The 17,336-nt window shown below is 33.1% G+C and overlaps 1 protein-coding gene across 5 annotated transcripts in view; it reads right to left on the bottom strand.

Moving 5' to 3' along the window:
- Positions 1 to 17,336, bottom strand: part of LOC141512328 (leucine-rich repeat and IQ domain-containing protein 3-like) — a 286,841-nt gene that overhangs the window by 246,727 nt on the left and 22,778 nt on the right. For 2 of the 5 annotated variants that reach the window (XR_012475454.1, XR_012475455.1), the window contains exon 4: positions 11,692 to 11,765. The exons of the other annotated variants lie outside the window; for them this stretch is intronic. The gene's annotated coding sequence lies outside the window, so the exon portion shown is untranslated. The remainder of the gene's footprint in view (positions 1 to 11,691; positions 11,766 to 17,336) is intronic. 5 annotated transcript variants of the gene reach the window in all.

The following is a 17,336-nucleotide window of genomic DNA, read 5'->3' as shown; positions in this document are numbered from 1 at the left end:
GATATATTATGCTGTCTATATTAAATGGTCTAGAATAAAATGTAATAATATTATTGATACATAGTATTGATGCAAAATGTTGTTAATTAAATCTATTTTAGTTTAACTTTATATGAAATCATGATTACTATTTTTTCTTTTTCTTTTTTTGTTCATTTTTGCAAGGCAATGGGTTTAAGTGACTTGCCCAAGTCTAGGTAATTATTAAGTGGCTAAATTCAGATTTGAACTCAGGTATTCCTGACTCTAGGGCCAGTGCTCTAGCCATCTAGCTACCCCTACTTCTTTTGTACATAATAAATTCTACTTTAGTCCTTTAATTTGTTCCTTTGTGACTTTCTCGTTTTTATTGTATTCCCTGAAAGTGACATATTTTTAATTCATTATGCTATACATTTCTATTTTCTAAGTAAATTCATCCCATTCACATTCTAAGTGATAATTTCTTGTCATTTTCTCTATTTTTCCTCTATCCTTTTCACCCTATGCCCCCTCAATCATCTAATTTACTTCAAGTAGTTAAATTACCTTCCTTAATCTACTCACCCTTGAAAGAGTACCTTCCTCATCCTCTCCTCATCTACCTTCTTTACTAAGAGTTTCTCACTTACTCCCTCACCCACCTAAATCTTAATCTACATAGCCTTCTAAAAGTCCCTCTCTATCCTATTCACTTGCCCTTATTTCTTTCTAAATTTGGAAGCTTTTTATAACCTGGATGTATATGTTGTTCCTTCTTTAACCTATTTATGATGAGAGTAAGGTTCTAGCACTACCTGCTCTCCCCATCCCTCCCCACCATTTGCTTCTTCTGAATCAATTCTTTTCATGCCTCATTTATATGAGATAATTACTTATTTTTATCTCTCTTATCTCTTTTATTTTTTAGAAACACCCCATCACATACAGCTCATCCCAACCCTTTCCCCCAAACTATACAAATACAAATGATCTTAATAAGAGCACTGATAACATTTTCACATATAAGAAGTAAACATTTTGAATTTGAGTTCCTTCTAATTGGTTTTTAATGTTTACTTTTTATTTTTCCTGTATTTTATATGTTGAATTTTCCATTTAGTTCTGTCGTTTTTGTAATAAATACCTGAAAGTCTTTCAGTCTGTTTAGTGGCCATATTTTTTTTCCATTCACGATTATATTTAACTTTACAGGGTGTTACCCTTGCTCATAATTCCAGTTCTGTTGCTCTACAAAATACAGTTTTTTGAGACCTTTAACATTATGGCTAGTAGATGTGTAATTCTGATCATAATTCCACAATAGTTAGATTGGTTTTTTGGCCTTACTCTTTGTAATATTTTCTTCTTTTACTGTGAGCTTTGCAAGTTGGTTATAGAAGACTTCTGGGGTGGAGCCACGATGGAGGTGTGTAACTAACTTGCTCCCAGATTTTTTCCCTACCAAAGATAAATAAACATCCATTCTGACATTCAAGCTACATATCCCACCAAGAAAAAGAGAAGATTGAAAGAAGCTTTGAATAGAAGACATCCTGGAGTATTTTCAATGAAGGTCTGTCTCTTAGGAGGAAAAGGGGAAGTAAAACTCAGGAGGTGGAAGAGTGGGAAAGCCAGTAGGAGGCTCTTAGACAGAAAGCAATCCAGGTTCCAACAGCTGAACAAAAGCAGAGGTCCGGGCAGCTAGATAGCAAGCCACTAAGGAGGATTCCATGCCCAAACAAAGTCTAAACTCTGGGAAAACCATGGCAAAAGACAGGACTGAGATGGGAACAAACCACTGCCAAGTCAGAACCTGGACATAAAGGAGGAAACAAACCTCTGTAAAAGCAAGGCCTGGACTATATAAGAAATGTCTTGGCTCCAGCAAAAAAAAAAAAAAATGAAAAAGAAAAAGAAAAAGAAAAAAGCTTGAATCTAATACTCCATATACTCCAGGAGCAGAGCTAAAACAATAAAGATGAGCCAAAATCTAAAAGAGAGAAAAAAACAACTAAAAGAGCACTCACTCTAGAAAATTACTTTACAGACATAACAATACCATGCCTGAAGAAGAAACTAGTGAAAAAATCACTTACAGGGGAAGTAGCAAAACAGACCATAACTTGGACTCAAATGAAAAACCTCATCAAAGAGCTTAAAAACAGTTTAAAAAACCAAAGAAGAGAGGAAGAAGAAAAATGGAAAAAAGAAACGAGTCATGAAATTTATGAAAAATTGGCCAGAGAATTCAACAACTTTAAAAAGGAAACACGAAAGGAAATTGAAGAAAATAAAACCCTAAAAATTAGGATTGAACAAATAGAAATCAATAAATCCATGAGACTACAAGATTCCATCAAAACAAAAAAGGCTGAAAAAAATTGAAGAAAATGTAAAGTACCTTTTAAGGAAAACAAATGACCTGCAAAATAGATCTAAGAGAAACAATCTGAATAATCAGACTACTAGAAAGCCTAGATCAACAAAAAAGAATCTGATAAAAGTCATGAAGGAAATTTTAACGGAAAATTGTCTGAATTTCCTAAAGTAAGAAAACAATATGATCATTAAAACAATCCACAGAACCCCTCCATAAAGAGATCCCAGTATAAAAATCCCAAGAGCTGTTATAAGTTGAATTCCAGAATTCTCAAATAAAGGAGAGAATACCTCAAGCAACAAAAAGAAAACAATTCTAATACAAAGAAAACACAATCAGACTTACACAGGACCTATCAACCTCAACATTTAAGGATCAGAAGATCTGAAATACCATATAAAAGACTGCAAAGGACCTGGGATTACAATCCAGAACATACTACCCTGCAAAATTCAGCATATACTGTCAGGTAAAAAGATGGATGTTCAGTGAAATAGAGGACTTCTGGAATTTCCTGACATGAAAACCAGAACTGAATAAAGAATCTGATCACCAATCATGCAACTCAAAAGTTGCATAAAAAAGACAAAAGAAAAGGGGAAGGAAAAAACAAAACAAAACAATTATTGGTCAAGACCATCAAATTGTATACAACCATAAAAGGGGTTATAACACTTCTAATTCTGGAGAACTTTACCTCTCTTAGGATAATTAAAGGTTTAAAATATAATTGAAGAGATTGGACTTAAAGGATATAGGTATAGTTGGGTCTTTTCTCTCCCTTGAAGAGGTCCAAGATTATGACTGTTTGAGACAAAAAGCCCTGATGAAAAATGGGGGGGATTAACTTTAAATTTACATGTCTCATTATTCTTTGACCCACTGTAGCTCTGCTGTGCTGATAAAGTTTGATGTTTTGTCTAATGAGGGCATCATAAACTTTGAGGTCCTGAGTTAGTGTCTCTGTAACTTACTATCATTGTAAAGTTCTCAGGTGAGACCTCCAGAGCCTCCCAATACTCAGAGAACTTTAATCAAATAATCAAACTGTGATTGTTGATACCTGATTAATAGTAGTACTAGAACAACAAATAATACCAGGGGAAGAGGAACAAAAATGTATAATTTTAGAGGGAAAGGCAGGATGTGAATGCTGAGTAAATTCTATTCAATAGATTTAACTCAGAGAGGGAATAAGATACATTCCCACTTGGGTTTAAAAATCTATCCTAAACTACAAGGAAGAGGGGCAGGGGAAAGGGAAAGATAAATGAAGAAGAGAATGATAAAAGGGAAGGAGAAGGTATAAGTGAAAATAAACTGAAAGTTAAATGTTAAAAGGAAAACCAAAGGGGAAAGGGAGTAAAGTTTTTGTGAGGAGAAAAAAGAGGAAAGGAAAGAGAAAAATATAGAGAAAGATAACACAGAGGGAAATACAGAATTAGTCATCTTAACTATAAATGTGAATGGGATGAACTGTCCTTTAAAACAGAAGAGGATAGCAGAATGGATCAAAAACTAGAATCCTACAATATGTTGTTTGCAATAAACACATTTGAAGCAGAGAGAAACAAACAGGATAAAGTAAATGGTTGGAGCAAAATACATTATGCTTTAGCTGAAGTAAAAAAAAAAATCAGGAGCAGTGATCCTGATGTTAAATAAGTAAAAGCAAAAATCAATTTCATTTAAAGGGATAAGGAAGGAAAGTACATCTTCTTAAAAGGTACCACTGGAAATGAAGCTATATCATTACTAAACATATATGCAAATAGTGATATAGCATCCAAATACTTAGAAGAAAAAATGAGTGAATTACAAGGATAAATAGACAGACAAATTTAATAATGGGGGATCTCAATTACCCTGTCTCAGAACTAGATAAATTTAATCACAAAATAAACAAGAAGGAAGATAAGGTGAATGAAATCTTAGAAAACTTAGATATGATAGACCTCTGGAAAAGGGGATAGAAAAGAATTCTTTTTCTCAGTAGTACATGGCACCTTCACCAAAAATGGTCAAGAACTAGGACACAAAAACCTTATAATCAAATGCAGAAAGGCAGAAATAATAAATACACTCTTCTCATACCATGATACAATAAAAAATTACATGCAGTAAAAGGTCATGGAAAGATAAACCAAAAATTAATTAGAAATTAAATAACTTTATCGTAAATAATGGGCGGATCAAAAAGCAAATAATAGAAAATAATAATTATATCCAAGAAAATGATACTAAAATGACATCATACCAAAATTTATGAGATGTAGCCAAGGTAGTTTTTAGGGGCAACTTTATATCTCTAAAGGCCTATATGAATAAAAAAGAGAAAGAGGAGATCAATGAATTGGGTATGTAACTAAAAAAAGCTGGAAAAAGAACAATGTAAAGATCCCTAATTAAAAAACAAATTAGAAATTCTGAAAAATCAAGGGAGAGATTATTAAAACTGAAAGCAAGAAAACCATAGATCTCATGAATAAATCTAAGTTGGTTTTATGAAAAAGCCAATAAAATAGACAAACCTCTGGGTAATCTGACTTTAAAAAAAAAGAAAGAAGATAACCAAATCACCAGTATCAAAAATGAAAAGGGTGCAACAAAGAAGAAATTAAATAGATAATTTAGAACTACTTTGCCAAGTTGTGTGCCAATAAAGTGGACAACCTGAGGAAAATGAATGAATATTCACAAAAATACAAATTGCCAAGATTAACAGCAGAGGAAATAAGTTACTTAAATAACTCCATATCAGAAAAATAAACTGAAGAAATCATCAATAAACTCCTTAAGAAAAATTCTCCAGGTTCAGATTGATTTACAAGTGAATTCTACCAAACAGCTGTGGAAAAATTAATTCCTAATCTACATAAACTATTTTAAAAAATAGGAGGAGGTGTTCTACCAAAGAAACTCCTTTTCTGACACCAACATGATGCTGATACCTAAACCGGCAAGAACCAAAATGGACAAAGAAAATTATAGACCAATCTTCCTAATGAAAATTGATGCAAAGATCTAAAATAAAATTTTATCAATGATAATACAGCAAGATATTACTAGGATAATATACCATGGTCAGGTACTATTTATGCCATGTAGGCAGGCATAGTTCAATATTAGGAAAACATTCAACCTAATTGAACATCTCCATAGCAAAAGCAACAGAAAACATACGATTATCTCAAAGATACTAAAAAAAAACCTTTGATAAAATATAACATTCCCTATTAAAAATATTAGAAAGTTTAGGAATAGATGATGTTTTCAATAAAATAAGAAATTAAATCTATCTAAAACTATCAATAAATATTATATGTAATGAAAAAAACTCAGAGCATTCCCAATAAAATCAGGGGTGAAACAAGGATGCCCATTATCACCATTACTATTCAATATAGTATTAGAAATTCTAACTGTAGCAATAAGAGAAGAAAAAGAAATTGAATGAATCAGAATTGGCAATGAGGAAGTAAAACTTTCACTCTTTGTAGATGATATGATGGTATAACTAGACAACCTGAGAAAATCATCTAAAAGAACTTCTGGAAACCATTAACAAATTAAGCAAGGTAACAGGATATAAAACAAACCCACATAAATCATCAGCACTTCTATATATGAACAACAAAGCCCAAGATCAAGAGATAGAAAGAAATTCCATTTAAAGTAACTATAGACAACATTAAATATTTGGGAATCTATCTCCCAAGACAAACCCAGAAACTGTATGAACACAATTATAAAGCACTTCTCACCCAAATAAAGTCAGATCTTAATAATTGGGAAAACATCAATTGCTCATGGTTAGGTCAAGTTAATATAATCAAAATAACAATTCTACCCAAATTAAATAAATCATTCAGTGCCATACCAATCAAACTACCAAATAAATACTTTATTGAGCTAGAAAAAATAGTAATAAAATTCATCTGGAGCAGCAAAAGGGCAAAAATAGCAAGAGAACTGATGAAAAAAAAATGTAAAGACAGGTGGTCTAACTCTACCAGATCTAAAACTGTACTATAAAGTGGCAGTCATCAAAACTGCCCAGTACTGGTTAAGAAATAAAGAAATAGATCAGTGGATTAGGATAGGTTCAAGAGAAAATTCAGTAAATGACCACAGTAATCGACTGTTTTCCAAATCCAATGACCTTAGCTTCTGGTATAAGAACTCACTAGCTGACAAAAATTCTTGGGAAAACTGAAAAATAGTATGACAAAAACTAGGCATACACCCACATCTCACACCCTATACCAAAATAAGGTCAAAATGGGTACAGGATTTAGACATGAAGGGTGACACCATAGGTAAATTAATATACACAGAAATATTTATCTATTAGATCTATGGAAAGGGGATAAATTTATGACCAAAGAAGAATTAGAGTATATTATGAACTGCAAAATGAACGATTTTGACTGTTAAATCAAAAAGTTTTACACTCATAAAATCAATGATGCCAAAATTAGAAGGAAAATATAAAGCTGGGAAACAATCTTCACAACCAGGAGTTCTGATAAAAGTCTCATTTCGAAAAATCTAGTTCACTGAAAAGAAAAAGGAGGGGTAGAATAAAGAGTCAGATAAAAGACAGACAGACAATGGCATTAATAGCAAAATTTCAAAGGAAAACCAAAACTCCAACATGAACATTTCAATATACAGATATCTGGATATCGATACACACACACACACACACACACACATATATATATATATGTATATATATATATATACATATATATATATGGATAGATATATGTAGACATTTATATATATGACATATATGGATATATATATTTAGACATTTGTCAATGCCCATATTGATATATATGTATATATATATATATTTAGACATTTATCAATGTCCATATTGATATATATGTATATATGTATAAATATATTTAGACATTTATAAATGTCCATATATCAATATGGACATTTATAAGTCCCTAAATTTAGACATTGATAGGTATAGATAAAGATATCTATAAAGTTTTCTACATATTTCTTGGATACAACACCCTTGAAATGTGGTATAATGTTGTATCATTATCATTTTCTTTCCCACAAAGATTAATTGGTCCTATGATTTTTTCTTTGACCCATTCAATATCTAGGATTTTCCTGTAAACATTACATTTCTACAAATGTCTTTTGTTATATCTGGAACCATGATTTCTTTTCTTATCTAATTCCTCTCTTTTTCATTTTATTGGCTATTGCAATTCAATTACACTTAAATTTATGAGAGTTAGGTTTGTATTTTACTCCATTATCTCATGGATTTTTCAAGTCATGATATTTTTTCTTCTGTAAATAATATCAGTTCTATGCAGTTACTTTCATTTATTTTTCACTGACTCTCTTCCAACTATGTTTTTTCCCATCATTCTCTTGCCTCTTTTTGCTTGAAATTTTGCTATTACTACCCTTGTCTTTCTACTTTATTTATTTATTATCTATTTATTTATTTATTATTTAAATCTTCCCCTCTCTTGTCCTTTCAGTCAAATAGATTCCCTTTTCTACCCATTAGATTTTTAACTTTTCATTTTAAGTCCCTCTCGAGATCTCACCCTAAGTTTCAACTACTTGACTCCACCCTCCCCATTTTCTAATTCATTTCTGTTCTTGCTTTTAAGAATTTGTCCTGAAAGCAGAGCCAACATGGCATAGAACAAGGCAGGAACTTGTCTGAGTTCTCTCCACGTCCTTGCAAATACCACTCTCAAAAACTTCTAGAATGGTAGACCCCACAAAAGAATGGAGTGGAACAATTTTCCAAGAGGAGACAATTTAGCATGTCAGCAGGAGTGCAGTTCGGCTCTGGCCAGTCCAGTACAGACTAGGGAGGCCCCAGGAAATCAGGAGCAAGCTTGGGGAGGGGGACTGACTCAGTGGCGGCAGTGATGGTTTCTGGACTTCTCAGTCCCCAGGGCAGTAAGAAGGTTGGACAACTGGTCAGAAGGCAATTACAGGGTTCCCTTTGCTGGCACTGGGGGCAGAACTCTGTTTTGCTGCCCATGGATCAGCATATTAAGTCTCAGTCCCAGAGCAAAAAGGAGCAATAGCACCCCAAAGCTTGTAGCCTCATGGAAACAGGAACCCAAGTAATAGTTCCAGGATGGAAAACAATGCTTAGGAACACTCAATTCAAGACCAGAATAATAAACGCACCTTTCCCCAGCTAGTTGCACCTTGGAAGAAACAATAACTACTAGATCTTTGGAATTATATCTGAAAAACAGTTACACAAAAACTCATTAAGTTTGAAATGGTGCACCCTCCACTCCAGAAGTGAAGCCCCACAGAAGAAGAGGTAAAAGTCAAGAAAGCAGCTGGAAATGAGCAAACAGAAAAAAGATCCTAACTCAATCAAGTTGTTGTGACAAGATCATAACACACTCAGAAGACATAAAAATCAAAATCATTCCCCAATTGATAAATGGTCAAAAGATATGAATTTCAAATGAAGAAATTGATGCTATGTATAATCATATGAAACAAATACTCCAAATCATTATTGAATAGAGAGATGCAAATTAAAACAACAATGAGGGAATGGATAAACAAATTATAATACATGAATACTATGGAATATTCTTGTTTTATAAGAAACCATAAATGGTCAGACTCTAGAGAAGCATGGAATAAGTTACAAGATCTAATGCTTAGTGAAAGGGACAGAACCAAGAGAACAATGTACACATATACAACAACTTTGTGTGATGATCAACCTTGATGGAGGCAGCTCCTCTCAGCAGTTCAGAGACCTAGGAAAACTGTATTAGACCTGCGATGGACAATGTCATCAACATCCAGAGGAAGAAAAACAAAATAAAGAAAAACAACCCTTCAGAATCTGATGAACACTTTATATAACGATCTCTTATGTATCTCTTTCACTGAATCCTAATTCCTCATCCCCAAAATGATTTATCTGTAAATATTTATCAAAAATGTGTATGCAAAATGCTTACCTGACTATTTGCCACTGAAGGAAAGGAGGTGGGAAAGGGAGGATTGAAAGAAATTTTTTAAGTTAAAAATAGACATGTACATATGGATGAAAAAATAATAATTTTTTAAAAAAACAACTTGGCTATAACATTCTTATACATTTTCTTCCTGGTCTCTCTTTCAGGTGTGACTGATGGCTTTGTTCTATTTGTGTTTTAACTTCTTGTTCTAATGCTTTAGGAAAATTTTCCTCAATGATATCTTGCAATATTGTACTGATTCCTCTTTATTTTAAATTATACCTAGTCCACCTAACCTTATGTTGTCTCTCTTTGATCTTTACTCCACATCAGTTGGTTTTTCTGATAAGATGTTTCACATTCTCTTCTATTTTTTTCCACTATTTTTATTTTGATTCATCATTTCCTGGTACCTTCTAATGACATTAGTTTTCTCTTTACCAATTCTAGATTTCAAGGAATTAGTTTCTTCCTTAAGTTTATGAATATCTATTTCCAATTAGTTGACTTTTTCATAATGTTCTTGATTTTCTTTAATTTATTTTAGCTTTTTCTAATTTTCTCAGTCTCTCATTTTATTTTTTTGCCTTTTTTTGGTTTTTTTGCAAGGCAATGGGGTTGTGAGCAGCCCAAGGTCACAAAGCTCAGTAATTATTAAGTGTCTGAGACTACATTTGAACTCAAGTCCTCCTGACTCTGGGGCTGGTGCTCTATCCACTGCCCCACCTAGCTGCCCCTTAGCTTAATTATTAAGTGTTTGAAGTCTGATTTAAACTCAGGTTCTCCTCACTCTAGGGCCAGTGCTCTATCCACTATGCCACCTAGCTGTCCATTTTGTTTTATTTTTAAAGTCCTTTTTAAATTCTTCCAACAACCCTTTTTGGCATGTGATAATATTTGTGATATTGATAATTTTCATTTTAACGAGGGTGGTGTTTTTTAAGCTCCATTATCTTCCTCTGAATATGAACCCAGATTTTCCCTTTCCCTATAGTAGCTATGCTTGAATTTTCTTTCTTGCTTACTCATTTTATTTCTATTATTTTTTAGCTGCTTATAATCAAGTTTTAGTTACAGAATGTGGGGAGTTATGCTTCATACCTCAGGTTTTGTGTCAGGGCCCAATCTTGACTCTCTTCTCCACTCCTAAGTCATAGGTCCTGTCCCCAGCTACACTCTCCTGTAAATTTTGTTGCTTCTTATATAGTACCTCTGGAGACTGCAAATTTCAGTTGTCCTCTGGGCCACCAGCTCCAGCCTTCTAGAACAGTCCAAGGGGAGTCTGGGACCCTGGAGGCACCTGTGTCCATGGCAATGGGGGCAGTTTCCAGACCTCCTGGCCCAGGGATTTCTGGGACAGTTTGAAAGGCAATGAAAGAACTCTGCTGCACCAGAGTGAATACAGTGCCCAGGCCAGCAAAGGCCTCAGAGCAGCCCTGTAGTAGGGAACCTGCAGAAACACCAAGTAATTCCAGGGCTCCCAGACTACAGATAGCAAGGGTATGGGGAGAGACTACAGAGGTCTCTCTGGTATCCCTGGGGAAGGACTCTGCTGTTTGCACATACTCAGACCCTACCAATATAGAGGAGTAGGGACTCTCCTCACAGTTCTAGGGCAGAACTTGTAGTCATCTAAAGACCAGAATACAGGCCAGCAGAGCAGTCAGAGCCTCTCATAAGACTTTGGAGGAATTAAGATCCTAGTGGGGTATTCCAAAAACCCCTCAAAACCTTTGCAAGTGTGATAAATCAGTCATAGACTGAGGAAATGAGTAAACATCAGAAAAAGAAGAACCTGACTATAGAAAATTACTTTAGTCCCATGGAGGATCAAAAACACACACTCAGATGACAAAGTTGAATTCTATATCCAAAGTCTCTAAGAAAAATAGGAATTGGACTCAGGGAATAGAAGAACTTAAAAAACTTTTGAAAAGCAAGTAAGGTAAATATGAGGAAAAATTAGGAAGAGAAATGTGAGCAAATCATGAAAACCAAGTCAACGTCTTGGTGAAAGAAATACAAAAAAAAAAAATGGTGAAAAAAATAACATGTTAAAAACTCATTTGGGTCAAATAGCAAAAGCAACCCAAAAGGAAATGAAGAGAAGAATCCCTTTAAAAGCACAATTGGCCAGTTGGTAAAGGAGTTTAAAAAAAAAAAAACCTCTCTGAAGAAAATTAACTCCTTCAAATGCAGAATGGTGCTAAAGGAAGTTGAAGACTTTGCAAGAACTCAAGAAACAATAAAACCCAAAAGAACAAAAACTAGAAGAAAATGTGAACTATCTCACTGAAAAAACAACTGACCTGGAAAACAGAAACAGGAGAGGTAATTTTAAAATTATTGGGCTACCTGAGGGTCATGATCAGGAAAAGAGCCTGGACTTCATTTTTCAAGAAATGATGCAGCAAAATTGTCCTGAGATCCTAGAAGCAGAGGGTAAAATAGAAATTGAGGGAATCACCAATCACCTTCTGAAAGACACCCACCCCCCCAAAAAAACTCACAAAAATATTACAACCAAATTTCAGAGCTCCCAAGTCAAAAAGAAAATACTAAAAGCTGCCAGAAAGAAACAATTCAACTACCATGGGTATATAGTCAGAATTACACAGGATTTGGCAATATCTATATTAATGGTACAGAGAGCTTGGAATATGATATAATGGAAGGCAAAAGAACTTGGTTTACTACAGAGAATGAACTACCCAGTAAAACTGAATATCCTCTTTCAGGGGAAAAAGATAGATTTTCAATGAAACAGGGGATGTTCAGACTTTCCTGTTGAAATGGCCAGAGCTGAACAGAAAGGTTGATCTCCAAGTACAAACTTTCTGTTCTGTTCTGTTCTGAGCTCCAAGTATAGGACGCAGGGGAAGCATAGAGAGGGTGAATTGGAAGGACAAATTATGAGGAATTTAATGATGTTGAACTGAGTGTATTCCTGCATAGGAAGAGGATACTGATAACTATATAAATCTTCTCAGTTATAAGAGCAGTTAGGAGTATATATATGCACATACATACATACATATCTATCTGTCTATATGGCACAGGAGAGAATTGAATATAATCATATAATATAGTATAAAGATGGATTCGGTGGGTGATAAAGGCATGCACTGGGAGACAGGGCAAAGAGAGATAAAATGGGCTAAGATATTTCACATAAAAAAGGCAAGAAAAAGTTTTTGCAATGCAGTAGAAGGGAGAAGGCAAGGAAGGGGGAATGAATGAGTGAGCCTTCATTCACATCAGAAATAGCTCAGAGCAGGGCGGCTAGGTGGTATAGTGGATAAAGCACCGGCCTTGGAGTCAGGAGTACCTGGGTTCAAATCTGGTCTCAGACACTTAATAATTACCTAGCTGTGTGGCCTTAGGCAAGCCACTTAACCCCATTTGCCTTGCAAAAATGTAAAAAAAAGAAAAGAAAAAAAAAAGAAATAGCTCAGAGAGTAAATAACATACACACTCAAAAGGAATCCATCTTAACCTAGAGGGAAAAAAAGAGAGGAAAGGAATGAGAGAAAGGGGATGGGGATGGGAAGGGGGGGAAGTAGGTGAGAGAAGAGAGGGAAGTTTGCGGGAGAGGGTGTCAGATACAGCATACTTCTGAGGAGGGACAGGATGAAAGGAGAGAGAGAGAGAATAGAATAAATGGAAGTAGGAAGGAATATAATGGAAATAAATATAACAACCGAGGGAAAAGATATTAAATCAATTTCTCTAATAGATTTATGACAAAGAAGGCAACTCATCCCAGTCAATGGATTCTGAATAATACTGAAATATAACTTCTTTTCCTCTCTCACTTCATTTCTCTTGTTGTTTCTGTCTTTTTTTTTTGAGGGGGGAGAGTAGTTTATGTTTCCTTTTCACAACAAAATTATTGAAATAATATCAAAATAAATAAACTATAAAGAAGGAGAGAAAAGGGGAAAGGAAATAGAAACAAAAAAAGAATCCTCGTTGTAATGCAAAATAGAAAATAATCATTCAGGAAATATAAAGATAATGATATCAAGAGAGATTCAAAAGAGAGGTTGATTCTAGCTGAATGTATTGAAGAGCATAATGGAAAAGGTTATACTTGTTGGAATGGAGATAGAATTGATGGAGGGAAGGGCATATATTCCAGATATATTTCATACATCTTGTCCTACCAAATATAAGTTTTTGAATACAGAATCTGCTTCATTTTTGACTTTATAGTCCCAGTATGTAAAAATTCTAGTGTTCTTAGATTTAATAGATACTTAAAGAGAATTTGTTGAATTGAGACATATTTGAGGGTTATTTTTAAAAAATGAAAATACTAGGATTTGGGAAACAATAACCTTCTTGAATACAGTAGAAGACAGGGATGCTCATATTATCTCTACAGTTGGGTCCCATATTTTAGAATGATTATTGATCAATTCACATTCAGGGGGAGGCAATGAAGATGGTGAGGGAAACCAAACTGTTCCACATGAGGATCATCTGTATTCTCAATATGTAGAAAAACTGGGCAAAAATGGAATGTGCTGATGTACTCAACATTCTTCCATTCCAAGGTAGATCACTTGTAAGATCTGCCCTTCTCATGATAGAATGCTATCCACAGCCAGAGAAAGAACTGATAAGCATTTGAATGTAGATTAGAAAATGTTATTTTAATTTTATTTTTTCTCTTTTTTCTTTTTTCTGATTCTTCTTTTAGAATGTGATTAATAAGGAAATATGTTTACACATTTAGTAACTATAATGAATTGTTTATCATTTTAAGGGTGAGGAGAAGAAGGAATGGGGAAAATTTCAGTGTTTTGAATTAATTTTCCTAACTACATGCAAAGCAAATTTTCAAATTTCATTTTTCTGCAATATTTTCATTTCTACATTTACTTCTCTCCTTTCCTTCTCTCCTTCCTCCCCTTAATAGGGAGTAAATTGATATAGGATATATATATATATATTTATATTAAATATATTTCCATATTAGATATGTTGCAAAAAATCAGAACAAAAGGGGCAAATTTTTAAAAATTGAAAATACTATACTTTAGTCTGCCATAGTCCCTTCTATAAATGGGAATGGCATTTTCCAGCATAAATCCTTTAGAACTGAGTTTTGATCATTTCATTTCTGAGAAGAGCTAAGTCTATCATAGTTGATCATATAATAGTAGTATTAATACAATTAATACAATGCTCTTCTGGTCTCTGTTCACTAAATTTTTTCTCAATTTTTCTAAAGTTTGTCCTCTCATGATTTCTTTCAGAACAATAGTACTCCATCACATTCATATACCATAATTTGTTCGGTCATTTCTCAATTAATGGGCATTCCTTCAATTTCAAATTATTTGACCCTACGAAAAGAGCTGCTATAAATATTTTTGTACATGTGGGTCTTTTCTATTTTTAATCATTTATTTGGGAAACAGACTTAACAGTATATTGCTTGGTAAAGTTTATGCATAGTTTTATTGCCCATTTGGACATCAAAATTGCTCTTGATAGTGGTTGGATCAATTGAAAACTCTATCAACAATCATTACTATCCCAGTTTTCCAACAACCCCTCCAACATTGATCATTTTCCTTTTTTGGTCATTTTGGCCAATCCAGTAGATGTGAGGTGGTACTTGAGAGCTGTTTTAATTTGCATTTCTCAAATAATGTTTTAGACATTTTTATATGCCTATAGATAGCCTTAATTTCTTCATCTGAAAACTGCCTTTCTGCCTTTGATCATTTATCAATTGTGGAATGATTTGTATTGCAAATTTGACTCAGGTTCTCTATAAATCTTAGAAATGTATAATGTAAAATTCCAAACTTACTGCATTCCTTTTAATTTTGGTTGCATTTGTTTTATTTGGACAAATTTGTTTTTAATTTAATAAAATCAAAATAATCCATTTTGAATTTTGTAATGTTTTCAATCTCTAGTTTGTTCATAAATGTCTCTGCTTTCCACGAATCTGATGAATAAACTATTCCTTGTTCTCCTGATTGTCTTATAGTATCCTTTATGTCTAAATCCTGTACCCATTTCTACCTTAACTTGGTATAGGGTGTGAGATATTGGTCTATTCCTAGCTACTGCCACACTACTTTCTAGTTTTCCCAGCTGTTTTGATCAAATAGTGAGTTCTTATCCCAGAAGGTAGAATCTTTAAGTTTATCAAATAATAGAATACCATAGTCATTTACTATTGTTTATTTTGTATCTAATCTATTCCAGTGATCCATTATTCCATTTCTTAATCAGCATTAAACAGTTTTGATGAGTGTTGATTTATAATTTAGGTCTGGTGTGGCTATACAATTTTTCCCATTAATTCCTTTAATGTTCTTGATCTTTTGTTTCTCCAGATTAATTTTTTATAATTTTATCTAGCTCTATAGATTTTTTGGGTAGTTTCATTAGTATGGCACTGACTACGTAATTTGATTTGGGTAAATTTGTAATTTTTATTATATTAGCTCTACCTTACCTATAAGTAGTTGACATTTTTCTAATCATTTAGATCTGATTTTTAGCATGTGAAAAGTATATTTTAATTGTTTTCCTTTAGTCCTTGAGTTTGTCTTAGCAAGTAGACTCCCAAGTTTTTTATATTGTCTAGTTACTTTAAATGTAATTTCTCTGTATATCTCATGCTGCTAAGCTTTCTTTATTGGTCATCTATAGAAATGCTGATGATTTGCATGGTTTTATTATATATCCTGCTACTTTGCTAAGCTAAAGTTAATTGTTTCAAGTAAGTTTTAGTTGCTTTTCTAGGTTTCTCTATGTATTCTATATATCATCTCCAAAGAACAAGAGTTTGCTCATTTGTTATTCCAATTTCTTTTAACATTTCCAACATGATATCCATAAATAGTGGTGATAATGAACATCTTTGTTTCATATAATTTTATTGGGAATGTTTCAAGCTTATTCCCATTACATATAATGTTAACTGATGGTTTTAAAAATACTGCTTCTCATCTTAAGGAAAACTCCATTTATTCCTAAACTTTCTAGTGTTTTTAAAAGGAATGGGTGCTATATTTTGTCAAACATTTTTGGGGCAGAGGATCAGTCCTAGAGACAGGGGGACTTGAGTTTAAATTTGGTCTCAGACACTTAATAATTACCTAGCTGTGTGGCCTTAGGCAAGTCACTTAACCCCATTGCCTAGCCAAAAACCCCCACCAAAAACCATGTTTTGTCTATTGAGATAATCATAAGATTTTTGTCAGATTTGTTATTGATATGGTAATTATGGTGATAATTTTCCTAATACTGAACCAAACTTGTATGCCTGCAATAAATCTCACCTGATCATAATGTATATTATCCTAGTGATAAATTGCTATAATCCCTTTACTAATATTTTATTAAAAATTTTTGTAACAAAATTCATTAGGGAAATTAGTCTATAATTTTCTTTTTCTGTTTTGACTATTTCTGATTTAAGTATCAGAACCAATTTAGTATTATAAAATGAATTTGATAGAACTCGTTCTATATCTATTCTTTCAAATAATTTACACAGAATTGGGATTGATTTTTCCTTAAATGTTTGGAAGAGTTCACTTATAAATCCATCTGGGCCTGGAGATTTTTCTTGGGGATATCATTAGTGACTTGTTCAATTTCTTTTTTTTCTGAAATGAAGCTATTTATGTGTTTTATTTCCTTTTTTGTTAATCTATTCAATTTGTATGTTTTTGTAAATTTACACCTATTTCCCTTTTATTGTCAGATTTATTGACATTCAGTTGGACAAAATAGTTTCAAATTATTATCTTATTTTTCTCATTATTTGTGATGAAGTCACATTTTTATTTTTGCTAATGATAATTTAGTTTTATTTTTTCTTGTTAAATAAAATGAACCAAAGGTTTATCTCTTATTTTTTTCCCTAAAATTCTTATTCTTCTTACCTTTTTTTAACTTTCAATTTTAATAATCTCTCATTTGCTTTTCAGAATTAAATTGGGGATTTTTGATTTCTTCTTTTG

This window comes from Macrotis lagotis, chromosome 2, assembly GCF_037893015.1.
Source record: "Macrotis lagotis isolate mMagLag1 chromosome 2, bilby.v1.9.chrom.fasta, whole genome shotgun sequence".
Taxonomy (NCBI): domain Eukaryota; kingdom Metazoa; phylum Chordata; class Mammalia; order Peramelemorphia; family Peramelidae; genus Macrotis; species Macrotis lagotis.
This window is presented reverse-complemented; position numbering and strand designations above follow the sequence as displayed.